Raw genomic sequence first — 19,131 nt, 5'->3', positions numbered from 1 at the left:
CTATCCCCAGATTGATCTTACATGTATTGAAAGATGGAGCCAGAATTGGCTCCATCTTTCTGTCCAGGGATTATCAAAGTGTCTGGCTTGGGAGTAAGAGCATGTTTCAAACAGTTCGATTGGTTGGCCAATGGCAGCATATTTTTAATTTACCCATCGCCCCAGCTTATTTTGTCGTTGTTCTTAAGAGACAGGTTCTCACACTGTCTCCCAAGCTGGAGTTCAGTGTGCAATCTTACCTCACTGCAGCCTCAAACTCCTTGGGCTTGATCAATCTTTCCACCACAGCCTCCAAAATCGCTAGGACTACAGTCACGTGCCACAGTGCCCAGCTAATATTTGTACTTTCATTTGTTGAGACAGGGTGTCCCTATGTTGCCCAGGATGGTCTCAAACTCCTGGCCTCAAGCAATTCTCCCACTTAAGCCTCCCAAATTTATGGAATTACAGTAATGAGACACCGCTCCTGGCCTTATTTTTCTCTTCAGTTTGTCCTTCCTTTCTAGGTCTATGACATGAAAATGTCTTTGCCCGTTCCATAAAACATTCGTCTGTCGTGGTCATATGAGACATTACAAAATTATTTTTGATGTTTCTTCATGTTTTATTTAAGTATTCTAACATGGTAGTGTGGCTTTTTTAAAAAGGACAAAAAAACACAATAGATGGTTGACTAATCAAAAACAGGACTTTAAGGATCACAGTTGTGCTATCATTTATTATGATATATTAAAAAATCAGCATTTACTTGTAATGTGCCTTGAGACAAACCATTTAGCAACTTGATTTCTCAGACCTCAGTTTCCTCCTCTGGGAAATACTAATATCAACTGTGTGTAGTTTATCTTGAAGAATTAGAAAAATTGTAAGTAAATACTTTATTACCAAGCACGATTGCTGTGGTTACCTTATCGTTGTTACTGTTGTAGCATTGAAGCACTTACCACTTTAGGTTATTTGTTCGAAGTCAAATATTATTAATTAACACATATTTCATAAACTAGTCTTTTCCATTTTATTTATTTATTTATTTTTTAAAGGATGGAGCCTTGTTTTGTAGCCCAGCCTGGATTGCAGTGGCGTGGCATGATCTCAGCTCACTGTGACCTCTACCTGCCGGGTTCAAGCAATTCTCCTGCCTCAGACTCCTGAGTACCTAGGACAACAGACATGTGCCACCATGCCTGGCTAATTTTTTGTATTTTTAGTAGAGACGGGGTTTCACCATGCTTTCCAGGCTAGTCTCGAACTCCTAACCTCATGATCCGCCAACATTGGCCTCCCAAAATGCTGGGGTTACAGGCTGGAGACACTGCGCCTGACCATATTAGTCTTTAGAGTTATTTAATGTGGAAGTTTAGTTGACAAGTGGCTGGTTCAAATTGTTAAATTAGAAATATTCAGTGTTAGAATTGTAGAGTGCCCTTGTGTTTCTCTTCCATATCATTTGGGCAACTAGCAAACAGTATACTGTCTTATCAACAGGTATGTCATCTATGCTCCAAGCAGCCACAGCAAGTATTCAGGGGAGTCATTTCCAGGAATTTCTAATACTCTGTTTGATATTGAAAGGAAAGTGGACCCATGCAAGGCTAAGGGAGAAGTGAAGAGAAAGCTTTGTTGCAGCCTTCACTGGGCAGGCAGCTTCAGAGGCTTTGAAACAAGTAGCCTAAGAGGATTCCTTAGAGAACCCATATTGAATTTGTGTGGTATGTCACTCAGAAAGAATCATGATGGGTATATTGATGTATCTTAAAATTAGTATTTTAGAAATAAAGATGGGTAGTATATACAGTTATGTGAGTGTTCATATATTTGTCGGTGTATATATTTTTCTTTTATTTTCTCGTTGTGGATTAAAAATAACAAATCAAAATTTATAATTATACAAGATTATTATGAAGTGGAAGAATCAAAGTCAGTATTAAATCCAAGGGGAATGGACAAATATCGTAAAACTCTCATCTGGCATTTTCAGGGAATCAAGTCTAATGTGTCCATGTCACTTCATACATGGGAAAACATCCGTTTGTCATAGAGCACACTGCGGAATATGCACAACTGCTCCAAGCCAGAGGCCTCACGCCCTGCCTGGCCTCCCAAGGCTGAGAGGATCGCTATCTCAGCGCACTAGTTGGGACACTGATTAAATTACACTTTTAGTATATGTAATCACTCTATAGCATAAGAAATCATTATTTTTTATTAAAATATTTTATTTATGTAAAAGACTATAATATAACACACAAGTATAGACAAAAATAGTAATGAACATTTGTGAACCTACTACCCATATTAAGAAAATAACATTTCCAATATCTTTGGGTTCCCCGTGCACTAATGACAGTTGTGCTTTTTCACTGCCGTGAATTTTGTGTTTATCTTTATTTCCTCTCTTATTCTTTATAATTTTATCACACATGGCTATATTATTTACATGTTTCATGATTTGGCTTTAGGTAGTTTTGAACTTTTAAAAATAAAATCATACCAAGTATAGTTTTGTGGTACTTGATTTTTTTACACTGGTCTTTAAGTGTTCAGATAGATAAGTAAGTAGATAGATAGATATAGATAGATAGATGATAGATATAGATAGATAGATAGATAGATAGATAGATAGATAGATAGATGATAGATAGATGATAGATAGATAGCGTTTATTCAAATGAAAGGAAGATTCAGGGTCTGTCAAGACAGAGAAAACATATAATAATGTGAATAGGGAAAGTTAATATAAAGAATGATTAATTATAACAGCATTTGAGCAAGGAAATATTGTCTAGTAGAATGTAAGAAGTCTAAATAATACGTGATGAGCACATATAAGGAATTGCCATTGTTTCCAGGGTGAAGTTGGAGTAGCCAATGAAGACTCCCCTCACCCCTTGGCCTCACTGAATGTTAAGAAGTCGCTGTGCTGTTGCGCTTGAACAACTTGCTTTAAATCCACACTTCAGAGCTCCCCACAAACTTGCCTTCTGGGCCACTTGTAAAGCAGTTTACAAAGAAATGTCATGCCAGACAGGCTCCACTTCAAATGTGGCGAAGGGCAGTATCAGGAGAAGCTCGTGGCGGCTCAGTTCTCCTGGCCACCATGAACTTCAGGAAGTGGCTGCTATAGCAGCTGCCTCAACTACACAATCTGGGCATTGGTGTATCCCTGTATGCCCTCCGGGCCAGACACTGGAGGCGTCATTTCCAAAGCAGATTGGAAGCGCTTTTTTGGAATTTCTCTCCAATGTTTTCTACTCACAAAGATTGACATCTTAACACGTGGCAAAGAAAAAAATATTTAAAGAGTCCAGATCTATTTATGTAAACAATCAAGAGTCAGTTTGTAGTGGAAAACCCAAAGTTGGATAAATGGTGCATAATAATATATATTTGTTCATTTTCTGCTGTTGTACATTTGGAATGACTTTTGTATTTTGATTTTGTGAACATGTCTCCTAATGTAAATAGCCAATAGATTCTCTTTGCGGACAGTATCTTCCGATAACTGGAATGTCCGGGTTATAAAATTTATGGATCATCAATTCTATTGGGCAATGCCACAGCGCTTCAAAGTAATTTTATTTATTTATATTTCCACTGACAAGGTAATCATGTTATACAAAATAATAGAAGTATGGATGATTGTGGCAAGTTAAGGAAATACAAGGAACTCACCCTTACTAGAATCCAAGGCATTTGTGGGAAGAAAAATTCATACACTGAGCACCAAATACATCAAGTACGTTTTGTTTGACATCGAGAGGAGTGTAACTACTTTCTTGTAGTTTATCAAAATCCCATAATAAGGTTAAGCAGGTAGGAATATAGGCACATTTCCATTTCAGAAAGCATTCTGGCCTAGATAGAATAGAAGGATATCAACCCAGGAAGAGAACAGAACTAATATTTTGTGTGTGTGTTTGTGTGTGTGTGAGACAGGGTCTCACTCTGTCACCCAGGCTAGAGTCAGTGGCACAATCCCTGCTCAATGCAACCTCTACCTCCTGGGCTCGGGCAATCGTCCAGCCTAAGACTTAGCTGAGGTTACAGGCATGCACCCTCATGCCTGTCTAATTTTTGTATTTTTTGTGGAGATGGAGTTTCACCATGTTGCCTAGCCTGGTCTCGAACTTCTCAGCTTGACCGGTCAAGCCACCTCGGCCTCCCAAAGTGCTGGGATTACAGGCATGAGCCACCATGCCAGGCCCCAAAATCTTTTCTCATGACAACTGCTGTCACTTAGACTGTACTATCAGAAAAGATAAGACTACCCTCATCCTTTGGGTTTCAGCTTAGGTGTCATTTCTTTTAGGAAGAATTTTAGGATGACTGTCCCTTCCTTTGTATCAACTACTAGACCATGAGCTCCTTAAGGACTTAGTCTTGGTTTTTTTACACATTTCTTTAAATTTTACTTTAATTTTTGGGATACATGTGCAGAACTTGCAGGTTTGTTACAATTTTGGCTCCAATCTCTGCCAGTAAGGACAGTCCATAGCAGACACTTATTTTGTGAGTAATCAGAGTAGCTCACATAAGAGACCCTCTGAGACATTCTGTGCTTTGAAAAGAAGAGCTGCACTGCACACTAGGATTTCCACAATGCCTTTGTTATGGGGTTTGGCCGAGCATGCCCACAGGCTTTTTGTGATGTCATTGATAGAGGGTTGGACGGTATGGTAGATGTAGGACAGTGTGCATATTATTATTCAAAAAAGTGGACCAAAGCCTGCACAATACTTGAAAGCTTTGTCAACTTTCAATCAATTCTGCCAGCATGCAAGAAGTGTCTCCCCAAAATATTGTATGTAATTTGGTGGCTTAAGAAGATACTTTGGCAACATATTTAATGTCACTCAAAGGAAAACAGTTTTCAGAGACAGACTGCCTGGTTTCAAACCCTAGTTCTCCTACTTAATTAGAGTATGCCTATGGACAAATTATTAAAGTTTCCTGTTCTCACGTTTCTTAATCTTTAAATGAGTATAAAATATATTATCTTATGGGGTTGCTGTAACAATTAAGTAATTAGAACATGTGAAGCACTTAGAACAGTTTTAGCACAGAATTGGTGATCAATAAATGTCTGATATTTTCACTTTGAATGACAGAGTATTTTGGTTAGGTAAGGAAATACTGCCTTTTCTCTCTTACCTACCCTGCATGATAACACACTTGTAGTAAAATAGATAACTTTTTCAGCTTCTAGCACTAAAATTTTCAACTATTTTTTATTCTTTCATGTGCATCTCATAAGTTGCTTATGTTATTTCTGTCTAATACAGGGCGGTCTACAAAATGTAGAATCAAATTTTTAACTGAGAAGTGAGAATACCAGAAAGTCTTTCTTCTCTACACTGAGGTAGATAATATGCAACATTTTAAGAAGTGTTTGAATCAGTTTTCAAAGAACAACATTTGTGAAAAGTCTGCATATATATATCTCTGATTACCTTTCTTAAATTTATTGGATATATTTTTTGAAGCATATGCTGATCAAATGACACTTCAGAAAACATACTAATTTGCAGTGCCCATGGACTGATTAAAACGACAGCAACTTCATCTTTTTCTAGGATACGCTGACTTTTATGAATTTTATAATTTTTAAATGTCTCAAATATGTAATGGCGACTTTTATATAGATTTCTACTTTTTCAACTTCTAGCAACGTTTGTTAATTTTAAGTTACAGAATGACCTAAATCCCAAACATCGATAATTTATGAATACAACTATGTATAAACATTGGTGATTTATTAAATCATGGTAAAAGACAACAAAATCTGTTAGTATGGCAACTGTGTTACAAATAACTTTCATGCACTATTAAAGATAATTATGGACATAATTATTGTGTAAATAACAGCCAGGTGCCATGGCTCATGCCTGTAATCCCCAGCACTTTGGAGGCGAGATGGGCAGATCACCTGAGGTCAGGAGTGCGAGACCAGCCTGGCCAAACTTGGTGAAACCTTACCTCTTCTAAAAATACCAAAATTAGCTGCTCACCGTGCAGACCACCTGTATCCCAGCTACTCGGGAGGCTAAGGCAGGAAAATCACTTGAACCTGGAGCAGAGTTTGCAGTAAGCCGAGATCCTGTCATTGCACTCCAGCCTGGATTGACAGAGGGAGAGAGCATGTCAAAAAAAAGGTAATAATTATTATTATTGGTAAATTAATTATATAATTTTAAAAATATGAATGCATAACATGTTATAAGATAGTTATGTACATACATATGTAAAGTTTCAGTTTTAAATTATTCAAAAAGGTGGATAAATAAAAAACAGATTTTATTTTCATATAAATCCTATCATTAGGAAACTAGTCATATAAAAATAGTAAAAAATAAGAAAAACAGCTAATTGTAAATCAAACCATTATATATACAATTTTGTGAAACACAATTAAGTTCCTTGTTATACTTTTTTAAACAAGAGAGTTACACAGCACAGATGTGTTGTAATCCCAGTTGATGTTTTATCTTTGAACATATTCAGATAAATAACTGCTAGGCACTTAAGCAATTATAATTTTTAAATGGAGTGAGAAACAAAATTTTAAGGTTAGCATGTGGCCCGGTGCAGTGGCTCACGCTTGTAATCCCAGCACTTTGGGAGGCCAAGGTGGGCAGATTACCTGAGATCAGGAGTTTGAGACCAGCCTGAGCAACATGGTGAAACCCCATCTCTACTAAAACTACAAAAATTATTTGAGTGTAGTGGTGGGCGACTGTAATCCCAGCTACTTGGAAGCTGAGGCAGGAGAATCGCTTGAACTCGAGAGGCAGAGGTTGCAGTGAGCTGAGACCGAGCCATTGAACTCCAGCCTTGGTGACAGAGCGAGATACCGTCTCAAACAAACAAAAACAAAAACAAAACAAAACAAAATTAGCTTGTGATAATATTTAGTGAAATAATTGTTATACTTAAAATATTTCTTTGAGTACCCTGTGTTAAGTCAACTTTCTTGCATCTCATTCCAAACTTCTCTGTTGAGCTTTGAGCCTCCAAGTGTGGTTTTCAATACTTTATAAACCTAATCAGCCAATTTACCGGTTTCTATGCAATCTAATCCACCTCAGGAAGTGGGTGTGGTCTTTTGAGGCCCATACACTTTCAAAGGATGCTTGTCCAGAGATTTCTCTCCCTTCAGTGAGGACCCACTGGATTTGTGGCTGCTGGGCTTTGGAGCACCAGAGTTACTTCTAATCTGGATGTCTACAGAGCTTCTAGACTGAGACCATTCATAGTAGCCTTGTGAGTATAAAATGTGCAGCAAAACCATCATGCTCACTTTTACTCTTAAAAATACTTTAAATTTACCTGCAGCATGCTTGGGTCTTTTCGAAGCAAACAAATAACCGTCTTAGTGATTTATAGGAAAATCAATATAAAGTATCTTCAGTTTGTAAGATATGGTCTGTTTCCCTTGCTATTTGATTCTTTTTATGTGACTGTTTTCTGTATTGTTAGATTTTTCTTCAGTGTGAAAAGATATATTTCCATAGTTTCATGCAATCATAGAACCCATAAAATATCTAAAATGTTCACTAGAATGTGGGCATGTAGTAGTGGTTATAATGTTCACCAAAGTGAATGTTAAAAATGTTGAATTACTTTGAAAATTCTTGTTGCAAAGGTCTTATTTGCTGTCTCTTCAAAATTTGCAGTTTGCAGACTAGATTTGAAAGCTGTTGAAAATAGATTTAATCGGCTGGGCATGATGGCTCATGTTTGCAGCCTAGCACTTTGAGAAGCCAAGCAGGCAGATCGATTGAGGTCTAGAGTTAGACACCAGCCTGGCCAACACGGTGAAACCCGGTCTCTACTAAAATTACGAAAAAATTATCCTGGCATGATGGTGGGCCCCTGTAATACCAGCTACTCAGGAGGCTGCAGCAGGAGAATTGCTTGAACCTGGGAGGTGGAGGTTGCAGTAAGCTGAGATCGTGCCACTGCCCTCCAGCCTGGGTGACAGAGTGAGACTGCATCTCAACCAACAACAAAAAAAAAAAAAAAAAAAAGAAAGAAAATAGATCAATAGATCTAACCAACTGGCAAGGGCTCCCAAGAAGCTGCAACTTCCAAGTCACTAAGGGGAGAGGTGAACTGGTGGCCATGCTTCCATTAACTGCATTTCTGGATTTTCTAGCGTAGAGTGGAAAACCTAATACATATCTTCATTTTTTTGTTATTTTAGAAGATAATTAATTGTTGATTAATTCTTGTTAATTATTATAGGTGAAACATTGGCTATTTCAGAATGTGAAAGTGTTCTCTCTAATCATCTGAATTGACTATGGGAAAAAACTTTCCTAATTAAAAATAATAGATATTACTTACATTTAATATATTGAAAGGAAGAGTTTTGATATTAAAATTAAAAGGACAAATTTAATGATTGATAATTTTAGGAGTTGACAGTCCACTCTGATTAATCAATCTTAGATAAAAGCTACTTTATTTATAATTGTCTGAGCAAACTTCATAGGTGAGTTTGGAGGCAGGGAGTATAGAATAATACCATAGATACTGAGTGTCTTTCATATATTATCATCATGGAATCATTGAGACAGATAGAATGACAGAGACAGGATGACATTCAGAATGTGCTTCTTCATTAATTAGCTTACATAAGTGACTCAGAAATCATCCCGGCTTTTATCCTCCGCCCAGGCTTTAAGCTTGTCTAAGTAACTGGGAATGATTGAGGGCACAGCTTGTTTAACAAAAATGCCACGAGGACTGTTGTCTCATTTTCTCATTTGCATCACGGTTGTTCATATCCATAAGTTTCATACCCGTGAATTCAACTAATCTCAGATAAAAAATATTTACAGGGAGAATAAAGCAGCTGTACTGAACATGTACTTTTTTTTTTTTTGAGACAGAGTCTCACTCTATTACCCATGCTGGAGTGCAGTGGTGCCATCTCGGCTCACTGCAACCTCCGCCTCCTGGGATCAAGCTATTCTCCTGCCTCAGCCTCCTGAATAGCTGGGACTACAGGCAGGTGCCACCACGTCCTGCTAATTGTTTGTATTTTTAGTAGAAATGGGGTTTCACCATGTTAGCCAGGATGGTCTCGATCTCCTGACCTCGTGATCCGCCTGCCTCGGCCTCCCAAAGTGCTGGGATTACAGGCATGAGTGACGGCGCCCTGCCAAACATGTACATATTTTTAATCTTCGTGCTGTTCCTAAACAGTATGGCATTACAAGTATTTATACAGCATTTACATTGTATTAGGCCTTCGAAGTAATCTAGACATAAAGTATTCAGGAGGATAGGTTTAGGTTACATACAAATCCCACACCATTTACTAATAAGAGACTTGAACATCTTAGGATCTTGGTATCTCAGGGAGTCCCGGACTGAGTCTTCGGTGACTATTGAGGGAAAATTTTATAAATCCAGCATGTTTGTGTTTACTATGTCTCAGTTTGTACTGGAACTAACTTATTAGACATATTGGACAGAGCTCAAGTAGACAAGGAAAATTCTCCGCCAGCCTTTTTTTCCTTTTCATCGGGGCAAATAAAAATAAGAGAAAGAAATTCTCACTTTTTTTTTTTAATTTTCAGAAACATGGATTGAGATGCCCTGCGAGTCTTCCAGAATGAGCTCATTTGCTGCATTTGCATGAAATACCTCATAGACCCGGTCACCATTGACTGTGGGCACAGCTTTTGCAGGCCCTGCCTCTGCCTCTGCTCAGAAGATGGCACAGCACCAATTCACTGCCCTTTGTGCAGAAAAATCTCACAGAAGCCCAACTTCAACACCAGTGTGGCACTCAAAAAGCTGGCTTCCCTAGCCAGACAGACCAGACCTCAGAACATCAACAGCTCGGACAATATCGGTGTGCTCCATGAGGAGACTAAGGAGCTTCTGTGAGGCTGACAAGAGATTGCTCTGTGGGCCCCACTCTGAGTCACCAGAGCACATGGCTCACAGCCACAGCCCAAAAGGATGGGCTGCTGAGGAATGCAGGGTACGTGATGCCTCTAAGGCAGTTTGAATTATGTAGAATCCCAAATAAGAAGGATGAGGGCCTATGAAAATGATGGTGATGAGAATGCAGATGGTGGAGGTGGTGATAATTCCATGTGAATCATGACACATAAATGTGTCCTTTCAATGTTTCTGACTAATTTGACACTTTAATCATAGCTGTGTTGAGACTTCACTAAAGGAGGTTTCCTTAGAAACGTTGTTCAAACATATAGAATGGAGCTGTGGAGCAGGTGGCCAGCACCAAGAACACTGTTCAAAGTCAGATTATATAAAAGCCAGTTTCTCAGAAAATTGATGATATTATCTGAAGGGTCCTTTAAAACTCTCTATTATGTTTCTATCACTTTTCACATCCAAATTATTAGAACCAAATATGTTTAATTTGGAAAAATCTGACCACTCCACTCTAACTTATGTTTCTTTCAATTACAGCCTTTTTTTTAATTGATAAGGGGATGAAATCTACTATACTGTCATCATTATTGCTAAGCTTCTTGCTTCTTTTGCAGGAGAAACTTATAAAGGAAATGGATTATTTATGGAAAATCAATCAAGAGACACGAAACAATCTAAATCAGGAAACTAGCAAATTTCATTCGTTAGAGGTAAAAATGAAAATGTTTTCTTTGTTTTTATGCAAATAAACACAATGTTAGCTTATAATTTTTAGCTAAATTCAAACTACCAGTTGAAAGATAGTGATTTCATCCCAAGAAAATGTAGTGATTTCAATTGACGTAATAGGAGTTGCAAACAGAGAAGCCCACACAAGCTAGCCAAATTAATTCTAGTATATTGGATAAACGGCATTATGTGTATTCTAGTTCAACTTTGAAGGTTGGTATAAACCTTTTCAGACACTGCAAATGAGACAACATTTCACTAAGATTGGGTATGAGGAAGGTGAAAGAAAGAGAATAGTATATAGAGTAAAAATATGGTAAAAGTAAAAAAAAATACTGCATAATACGGTGTATGGCTAAATGTTTTTTAACATGTAGGCGAATCAGACACGGAAAAATCCTAAAAGAGAGATTAATAGAGGAAATAATTGACTCACTAACAACTGTGAAGAAGCGTCACAGTGACAGAAACCAGGAGTCTTTATATAGGTTAGATTTAAAAAGGGAGAGAGAATAGGAACATTGAAAAAGATGGACAGAAGGAGATAGCAAATGTTCAAGACTCCTTGCAAGAGTGAGGCAGAAAGTTTATAAGTTGCTTGATTACACCTAGCATTTAATTATTTGAAGTTTTCTACTGAGAGTGAGAAAATGTAATCCTTTTAACCAAACGTCTCCGCAGCACTATGTGTCATTAAGGAAGAGGATAATCAGTATTCAATATCAAAAGATGCATATATTTCTCGAAGAGGAGGAGCAACTGCATCTGCAGACACTGGAAAGAGAAGCAAAAGAGCCTTTCCAACAACTACAAGACAGTCAAGTGAGAATGACCCAACATTTAGAAGGGATGAAAGACATGTACAGAGAGCTGTGGGAGACATGCCACATGCCTGACGGGGAGCTGCTCCAGGTGAAGAGGGAGGGTCCATCCTCAGAGACAGGAAGCCTTTGCTGGACAATGCTGCCAGGACATGCAAATATCACCTGCATATGTCACTGCTCTAAGCTAAGTGACACATGCTGTCTGACTTCCACCATTACGTTTCTCCATTCACTTATTACTGCATACTTTGGTAATCTTTGGGAAATTTTTGCCATTTTAGCTGATAACATATAACAAAGTTCTCTTCAATATAATTTGGAGTGCTATCCACATAGAGAGATCATCCAAAATCATTAGAACTCTAGGCCAGGGGAAGGTTAGTAATATTCCATTTACATGCCCTAGTTCCTCCTCACTCTGATCTCCCAGAGAGCAGTGATTTGCTGAAGACTTTGAGGGGTTTCCCCTTGCCTGGGCAAGATTTCTCAAAGCTGCTCATCAATGTCCATGTACTCTGTTTCTCATATGGTTCTCTGTTTTGTTTTAATAGTTGTCATGTGTGGTCAGAGCTTTCCTTGGAAATAAGATTAGGAAATTAATGACACTGGAAACCTAGATATCTTTGCTTTACTCCACCATCTCTTGCTGAGCTCCCTTCTTCTTAATGCCCACTGATGAAGCTTTTTATAGTTTAGTTGAGGTTCTGTTATTAAAGTAGGCTTGAATGATTCCTTAGCAGGAAAAAAAAAGATACACATTATTAAAACACTAAAACAGAAAGAAACAAGAGTATGAGAAAAGATGCAGAAGGAAAAATCTCTCATAATTAACATTACCTTTTTTTTTTTGCAGGATGTGGGAAATGTATTAGCAAGGTGAGTTTACACTAAAAACAATGCTATTTCTGAAAAATTTGTTCTCTTGTGAATGAAGGGGATGTATACATTTTGAGTACTAACATCGTTGTCAGGGGCTGTTTCCAATTTTGTTTCAAAAGAAGGCCTGAGGTCTTCTTTGCTTTGGTCTGGAAAGTTTTCATCTTAAAATTTGTATGAATTAAAATATACATAAAAACAATTTGCCATTCGGAAGTTTGTTCTCCCGATCCATCCATCCTGACCAGCCATACCCCACAGATCTTAATACAAAATTACTCTGAGGAATCATAGAGGCATCTTCTACTCTAGAGGGGTCAGAGGTTAAAAAAAAAAAAAAAGACAGAGGGAGGAGAGAGATTCCCTAAGGATGGGCTGAGGAGGGATGTTTTGTCCTAAAAGCATCAATGACCCGGGCCTGCTCCATCACCGTACACCCAGTTCAAGGAAAGACCTCAGGAAAATGGTTGCCTCAGGACCCTCAGCAGCAGGGTTCTCAGGCTGGAATTAGACTCCTTTGATTTGCACAAAAGATTAAAGCCTTTTGTCTCAGTGAATATTCTCTGTTAGACACTGACTAGCGTTAGTGACAGCTGCAGCTGAGGTCCCAAAGGTTTTTGTCTGAGTTTTCTGCTCTCTGAAATATTCCCAAGATTTCTGCCTACCCTCAGGGGGTGTGATGGGCAGAGGGAGGCAATGACTTTTAATGACTTTAGAAGTTGTATAATGTCTGAGGATAACATATCTGGGAAATTGGGTTTTATGGAAGTAAAATTTAGAAAAAGTAACATCCTTATGGCCCCTAGAGTGTGGAATAAAATGTACAACCAGTTAACCAAAACGGGCAGAATTCTGAGGAAACATCTTATGAAAATGTGATATCTTTGTATGACTGTATGATTAACTCTGGGCCTGGAACTATAGCTGAGGCCATTTTTTTTGCAGGACTGATTTGGCACAGATGCAAAAGCCCCAGCCAGTGAACCCAGAGCTCACTTCATGGCACATAACTGGAGTCCTAGATATGCTCAACAACTTCAGAGGTAAGAGCCAGCTGCTTGGCAGTCCAGCCTCAAATTATTTCCTTATTGGGTCCCTTGGTTGAGGCTTTTCCCATTTAAGTTTTATTAGTTTTGACATGTAGGTAATACATACTTTTCCAAGACATGTGCATCTTCTCTACCTGCATAGTATTACAATGATCGAAAACTCAATTTCCTGACTTACAGTTTGATGAAAATGTAAAGATACACACTTTATATGCAGAATAAGAGGACAAAGAATATTCAGATCATGTAGTTATGAAGACACTAGTTCTCATGGTGGCATCAGTATTTTGTGTTTATTCAATTTAATTCAATTTTGATGGCTTAGATTTGGCATAATGGTTTTTAATTGTTTCATTCTATGTGCATTTACATGCATTCTACAAGTTACCACAAAATCAGAACATTTTGATCAACAAAGAAAATGACTAAAATATCCATAATCAGGACAATTCTAATGCCATCAGATACATCTCGTAACAAGTGAAAAGTGAGGGATCTGTGAACGAGACTTAACCCTGTTAGGCTCATTCTAGAGAGCAGGTCTAAGTAGCAGAGGGCAGGAACCCAGAGTAGATTGAATCAGGAGCTAAACAGATAATGTAAAGCCAGAGTATTCTTTTCAGAAACTTATAAATTTTACATGTGTTAATTTCTACCAAATTTTATATGTTGAGACTATGAGAAGGCATTACTTACATTCCAATAAATTCTCACATCGCAGCAAATTGATGTCTACCTGTTGATGATCTTAAAGACAAATAATACAAGAAGATTTTTCTATTGAAGAAAGAAAACATTTTAGATATGTCCTGAAACAAAATATGCAGAGACAGACATTAAATCATTACTTTGCCCAGTGAGATGGTCACGTTTTTTCTCTATTATTTAAGGAATAATACATAATTGTATGTGCTGTAGAGGTGTAATAACTTTTCATCTTCATGGATGCATGGGGCTGAACTCTCTTGCCTTCCTTTTTTTGTATTTTCTTGGAAGAAGAGCAAATGAAGTGAATAATTGGGCCACAGAGCCTCTGTCCCTCATAGCACTAATATAATATTTTTTCCTTGTCAGTGGATAATGCTCTGAGCACAGAAATGATTCCTTGCTATATAAGCCTTTCTGAGGATGTGAGATATGTGATATTTGGAGATGACCATCTCAGTGCTCCCATGGATCCCCAGAGAGTGGAGAGCTTTGCTGTGTGGGGAGCACAAGCATTCACCTCCCACAGGCATTTCTGGGAGGTGGATGTGACCCTCTCCTCCAACTGGATTCTGGGAGTCTGTAGAGATTTCAGGACTGCAGATGCCAATATCGTTATTGATTCTGATGAAACATTTTTTTAAATTTCCTCAAAAAGGAGCAACCACTGTAGTCTCTCCACCAACTCTCCACCTTTAATTCAGTATGTGCAAAGGCCTCTGGGTCGGGTTGGGGTGTTTCTGGATTATGATAATGGATCTGTGAGGTTTTTTGATGTTTCTAAAGGTTCTCTTATCTATGGTTTTCTTCCTTCCTCCTTCTCTTCCCCTCTGAGGCCTTTCTTTTGCTTTGGTTGTACATGAAAAGTTGGTTTCATGATGATTTATTGTGACGTCCCATATATGAGGCAAATAGTGTCCTAAGACCCTAAGTGTGAGAGCCTGTGAGCTCATTGTAACTTCATGGAATGTAATTACTTTATGGTTATAAATGGGATAACCACCTTGAATCTGTACATTTGTTAATTAAGTTATTTTAATTAATAAATTATTGTGGAATCTTTACTAGAACATCAATAATTTCTTTTGTACTAGTTTTTTGAGATTAATTCACTTACCGTGCAAGTCATGTTCTAATGTATTTAATTCAGAGATTGTTAGTATATCACACTTGTGCAGGCATCAGAGCTCTCTACTGCCTGTGCACTTTTATCACTTCCAGAAGAATCCCCATACACATTAACACTTATTCTCCATTCACCCTCCCCTATTCCTTGACAGCACTTAATCTACTTTTTATGTTTTTGCATTCAGGTAAATAAAATCATACAATGTAAGTTCTTTTTTTAATCTGATTCCTTTTTCAGAGAGTATGTTTTCAGTTTGTACACACTGTAAATCATTTGTCTTAGTTGTATATTTGAACCAGCCTGGGGTAGAATAATGAAGTGGTGGATATCTTATCTTACAAAGAATAAAAAGCGTGCTTATTTTCTTTTTAAGTCTGAGCAAGTTAAGTTGACCTCACAGACTTTATTGTTTCTCAACATCCTAGTTATTAATCACATTTCAGCTCATACAACAGTTTTTCAGTGCCGGGTTGCTCTGCTATTACATCTTCTCTGAATATATCATATCAGATTATAATATTCAGAAAACTCTTTACTTATTACTCGCAGATTGAAAATTCCAAGGGGGCAATGGCAGTATTTGTCTTCTTTGCTAATATATTACAATTATTCAATGCAATTTTTAGAATAGATCACACAGTAAATAAGATGAGTAAATGGATAAGTAGAGGAGTTAATATGTATAAATATTATTCTAACATTAAGAAACTTTTCCAAAATATAAGTAACAAAATAGGATAGAACATACTAATGAATATCTATCAAAAGATAAGAAATAAATTGATTTTCAGATTCATATCAAAGATAACACTATTATGTTAGGGTTTAAATAATTGCAGCATAATTTTGCAGGGTTGATTTCAATTGCTTAGGTTTTTTAATAGAAATAATCGAAAGAGGAAGCTTCCTATATAAGATGATGGGGAACAGGAACAGGACTTAGAATAATGGAGGCTGTCCTTATTTAAACTGACATATAAATTTAATTACTTACTAAGCATAAAGTGGTATAAACCTCCTTATGCAGTACAAAGAACAAACTTTGTTTACATTTTAAATAAGAATCCAGGTGATACAGAATGGAAAATTCTATAAAAGAATGTAATAGCTACGTCTCCTAGCGCACCGGCTTATGTGCTCTAACAAAGACCACGAATTTGAAATGATTCAGAAGGTGCATTTCTCTCACATGTTTGTACCAATATAGGAGTTGGTCAAGAAGAAGACTGACATCTTCAACAAGTGAATTTTACCTCTTTGTGCAGGAAACTTCCATTTATTGCCATGTCCCATGCAGCAGGAAAGCCAGAAGAAAAGTAGGAGGGACAAGAGTATTTGGCTGTGAAGAAATTACCAGGTGTTTCTCACAATGCTTTTATTCCTGTCCTATAGGTTCAAAATTAGGCAGATGGGACACTAAGTGGTAATGTATCTGGGAATGCTGTTTACACTCTAAACCATATTTATTCTTATCATTTGATTCAGAAAACAAATTAAATGACTGGCACAACTGAAATTCACCCAAGAGATTTGTTCAATGAAACAAAGCTGAACCTCAACCAAATAGATAAGCTGCTGCCTAAGGTTAGCACCAGTTGTTAGTGATTCAAGAGTGAGTAAACCCTGCTTTTTACCACTGTCGAGGTGTCCAGTGTCATCCTTTTTAGAGCCTGGCTAGTTGAGGGTTATGTGGCAAGAAACATCTTATTATATTTTAGTCCCTTAAATGAACGATTTTGATAGGAATGATTCTCCAAATTTTGAAGATAATTATCAGAAAGATTCTCTTATTCCTTCACTGTATCACGTAGACTATAATAAACTGTCTCTCTTCTGTCTCCACATATTTCATGCAGAACATTAGGAGTTAGCAGAGAGAAAGCTTATCACCAGCTTCTTTTGGACTCGCTGCCTTTTTCCAAGTGATCTGAGATGATAAAATTATTCACCTCAGGGCTCCAACCCAGCACTCCTTTTTGATTTTCACCTAGGTTTTGTGAGCTTTTCTGTTGATGCTAAAACTCTATGCAAAGCCTCATAATTTAATTACATTATTTGTTACTAGATTTCAAGGAAAAATTTATTCCTGACATTCTTCTAATTTAGCTCACATTCACTTTGGCAGGAAGACAGAATTAGCTACTTTACCATCACTTAGTATTTGACTCTGATTTTGGAAGATGAAAAAGTTTTTGTGTCTATTTACCATATTTTCTTAGCCATTTAACCAAGATAATCTTATTCTGTTGATTCTCCTAGAGATACTTAATTTATTTATTCTCTTCACCTGTCAGAATTTATGTTAGAATATCACCAAGACTTACTTACAATCGAAATAAGTCTAAGAGAGACCACTAAGAACATTGTCAATCATTAATACAGAAATCTTGAACTTCCTGAGATTTTTATCCTCAAAGAAGTTATTTATGAATAGCCTGGTTATAGTTTCTTTTAATACAAGAATTGTCACTCTTCGATAGTACAAAAAGTAAAAATTGATAAAGAGGATAACTTGGAAAAAATTAATCTAACAAAAGTGAGACACATTCTTGACTAGCACTTTATTTCTGTACTAAATTTAGGAGACATGTAAATGGCAGGTTTCCTAAGTGAAATAAGACAGACACACAGACAAAAATACTTCATGGTCCCACTCATATTTGAAATCGATTTTTAAAAGTTCAATACATTAAAAACGGTGGTTACATTCATGGGAAGAAAATAGGTAAATGAAGGGTAACAGTGGTAAAGGTGCAGTAATGTAGAATAAATGAATCTGATGTACAACCTGTAGGTATATTAGATAATCTTGTATTGTTTTTGGGAAATATTCTGAGAGACTAGATTTTTGGTGTTCTTATCATAAAAAAGAAGCACAGCTAAGTGGTATGATCGATTTGTTAATTTTCTTCATTATAGTAATCATTTCCTTATGCACATGTATCTCAAAACGGCATATTGTGCACCTTGAAAATATAAAATAAAACAAATTAAAACAGAAAGATAATTTTGTTCTTGCATCTAAGCTGAAAATAAGTGAAGACTGGGTCAGTAATAACAACGCTTTGCTGAATTAAGAGAATTCTAATAAAATGTTTTAGTTGGGAAGCTATCTGTATTAAATAAAATTGATCTAAAGCTGGTTACAGGGGCCATACTATAATCCCAGTGCTTGGGAGGCCAAGGCAGAAAAATCACTGGAGGCCAGGAGTTTGAGATAAGCCTGGCAACATAGTAAGACCTTATCTCTACCAGAAAATAAACAGAAAATTAGCCTTGAGTGTTGATGCGCACCTGTTGTCCCAGCTTCTCAGGAGGCTGAGTTGGGAGGATTGCTTGAGTCCAGGAGTATAAAACTGCTGTGAGTTCTGATTGCGCCATTGCACTCCAGCCTGAGTGACAGAGTAGAACTTGTCTCAAAAACAGCAACTAATTATTTTTGTAGCCATTTTACCTGAAAGGTATAATTCTTTCTTCTACAATTAAATCCGCATATGTCTAGGCCAGCTATATCAGGTAGAGCTTGTCCTCTAGTGCTTATATCTATAAAACAAGTAGACAATTATAAGGAGGCTCTAAGCAAAACAATTTTTTCTCATTCTGGACTTTGAGGTCTTAATTCTTTAGACTAATTTTCTGTCTCAATAGTGGATATCACCCTGAAACTTAATTTGTCCAAACACCTCACATAACCTGACATTTTACAAAACATATAGTTCATAGAGTCAATACGTTCTTATGCCTTAAAAGTCTCCAGGCATTGAAGGATACTACCATGTGGAAACTCAGGCCTTCTACTGCATTACTGAAGGAGCACATTTGAGACTCACAGCACTGGTTGCAGGAGTCTGTTAACAGGTCTGGACAATGAGTAATGTCAGTCTAGATAATTCTGAGGAAGGCT

The 19,131-nt window shown here is 37.2% G+C and overlaps 1 pseudogene; it reads left to right on the top strand.

Moving 5' to 3' along the window:
- Window positions 1-9,591: 9,591 nt before the first annotated feature.
- On the top strand, window positions 9,592-14,961 carry LOC115834266 (annotated as a pseudogene).
- Window positions 14,962-19,131: the final 4,170 nt, after the last annotated feature.

This window comes from Nomascus leucogenys, unplaced genomic scaffold, assembly GCF_006542625.1.
Source record: "Nomascus leucogenys isolate Asia unplaced genomic scaffold, Asia_NLE_v1 000932F_40102_qpd_obj, whole genome shotgun sequence".
Lineage (NCBI taxonomy): Eukaryota > Metazoa > Chordata > Mammalia > Primates > Hylobatidae > Nomascus > Nomascus leucogenys.
The sequence above is the reverse complement of the archived record's forward strand: the minus strand, read 5'-3'. Positions and strand labels throughout refer to the sequence as shown.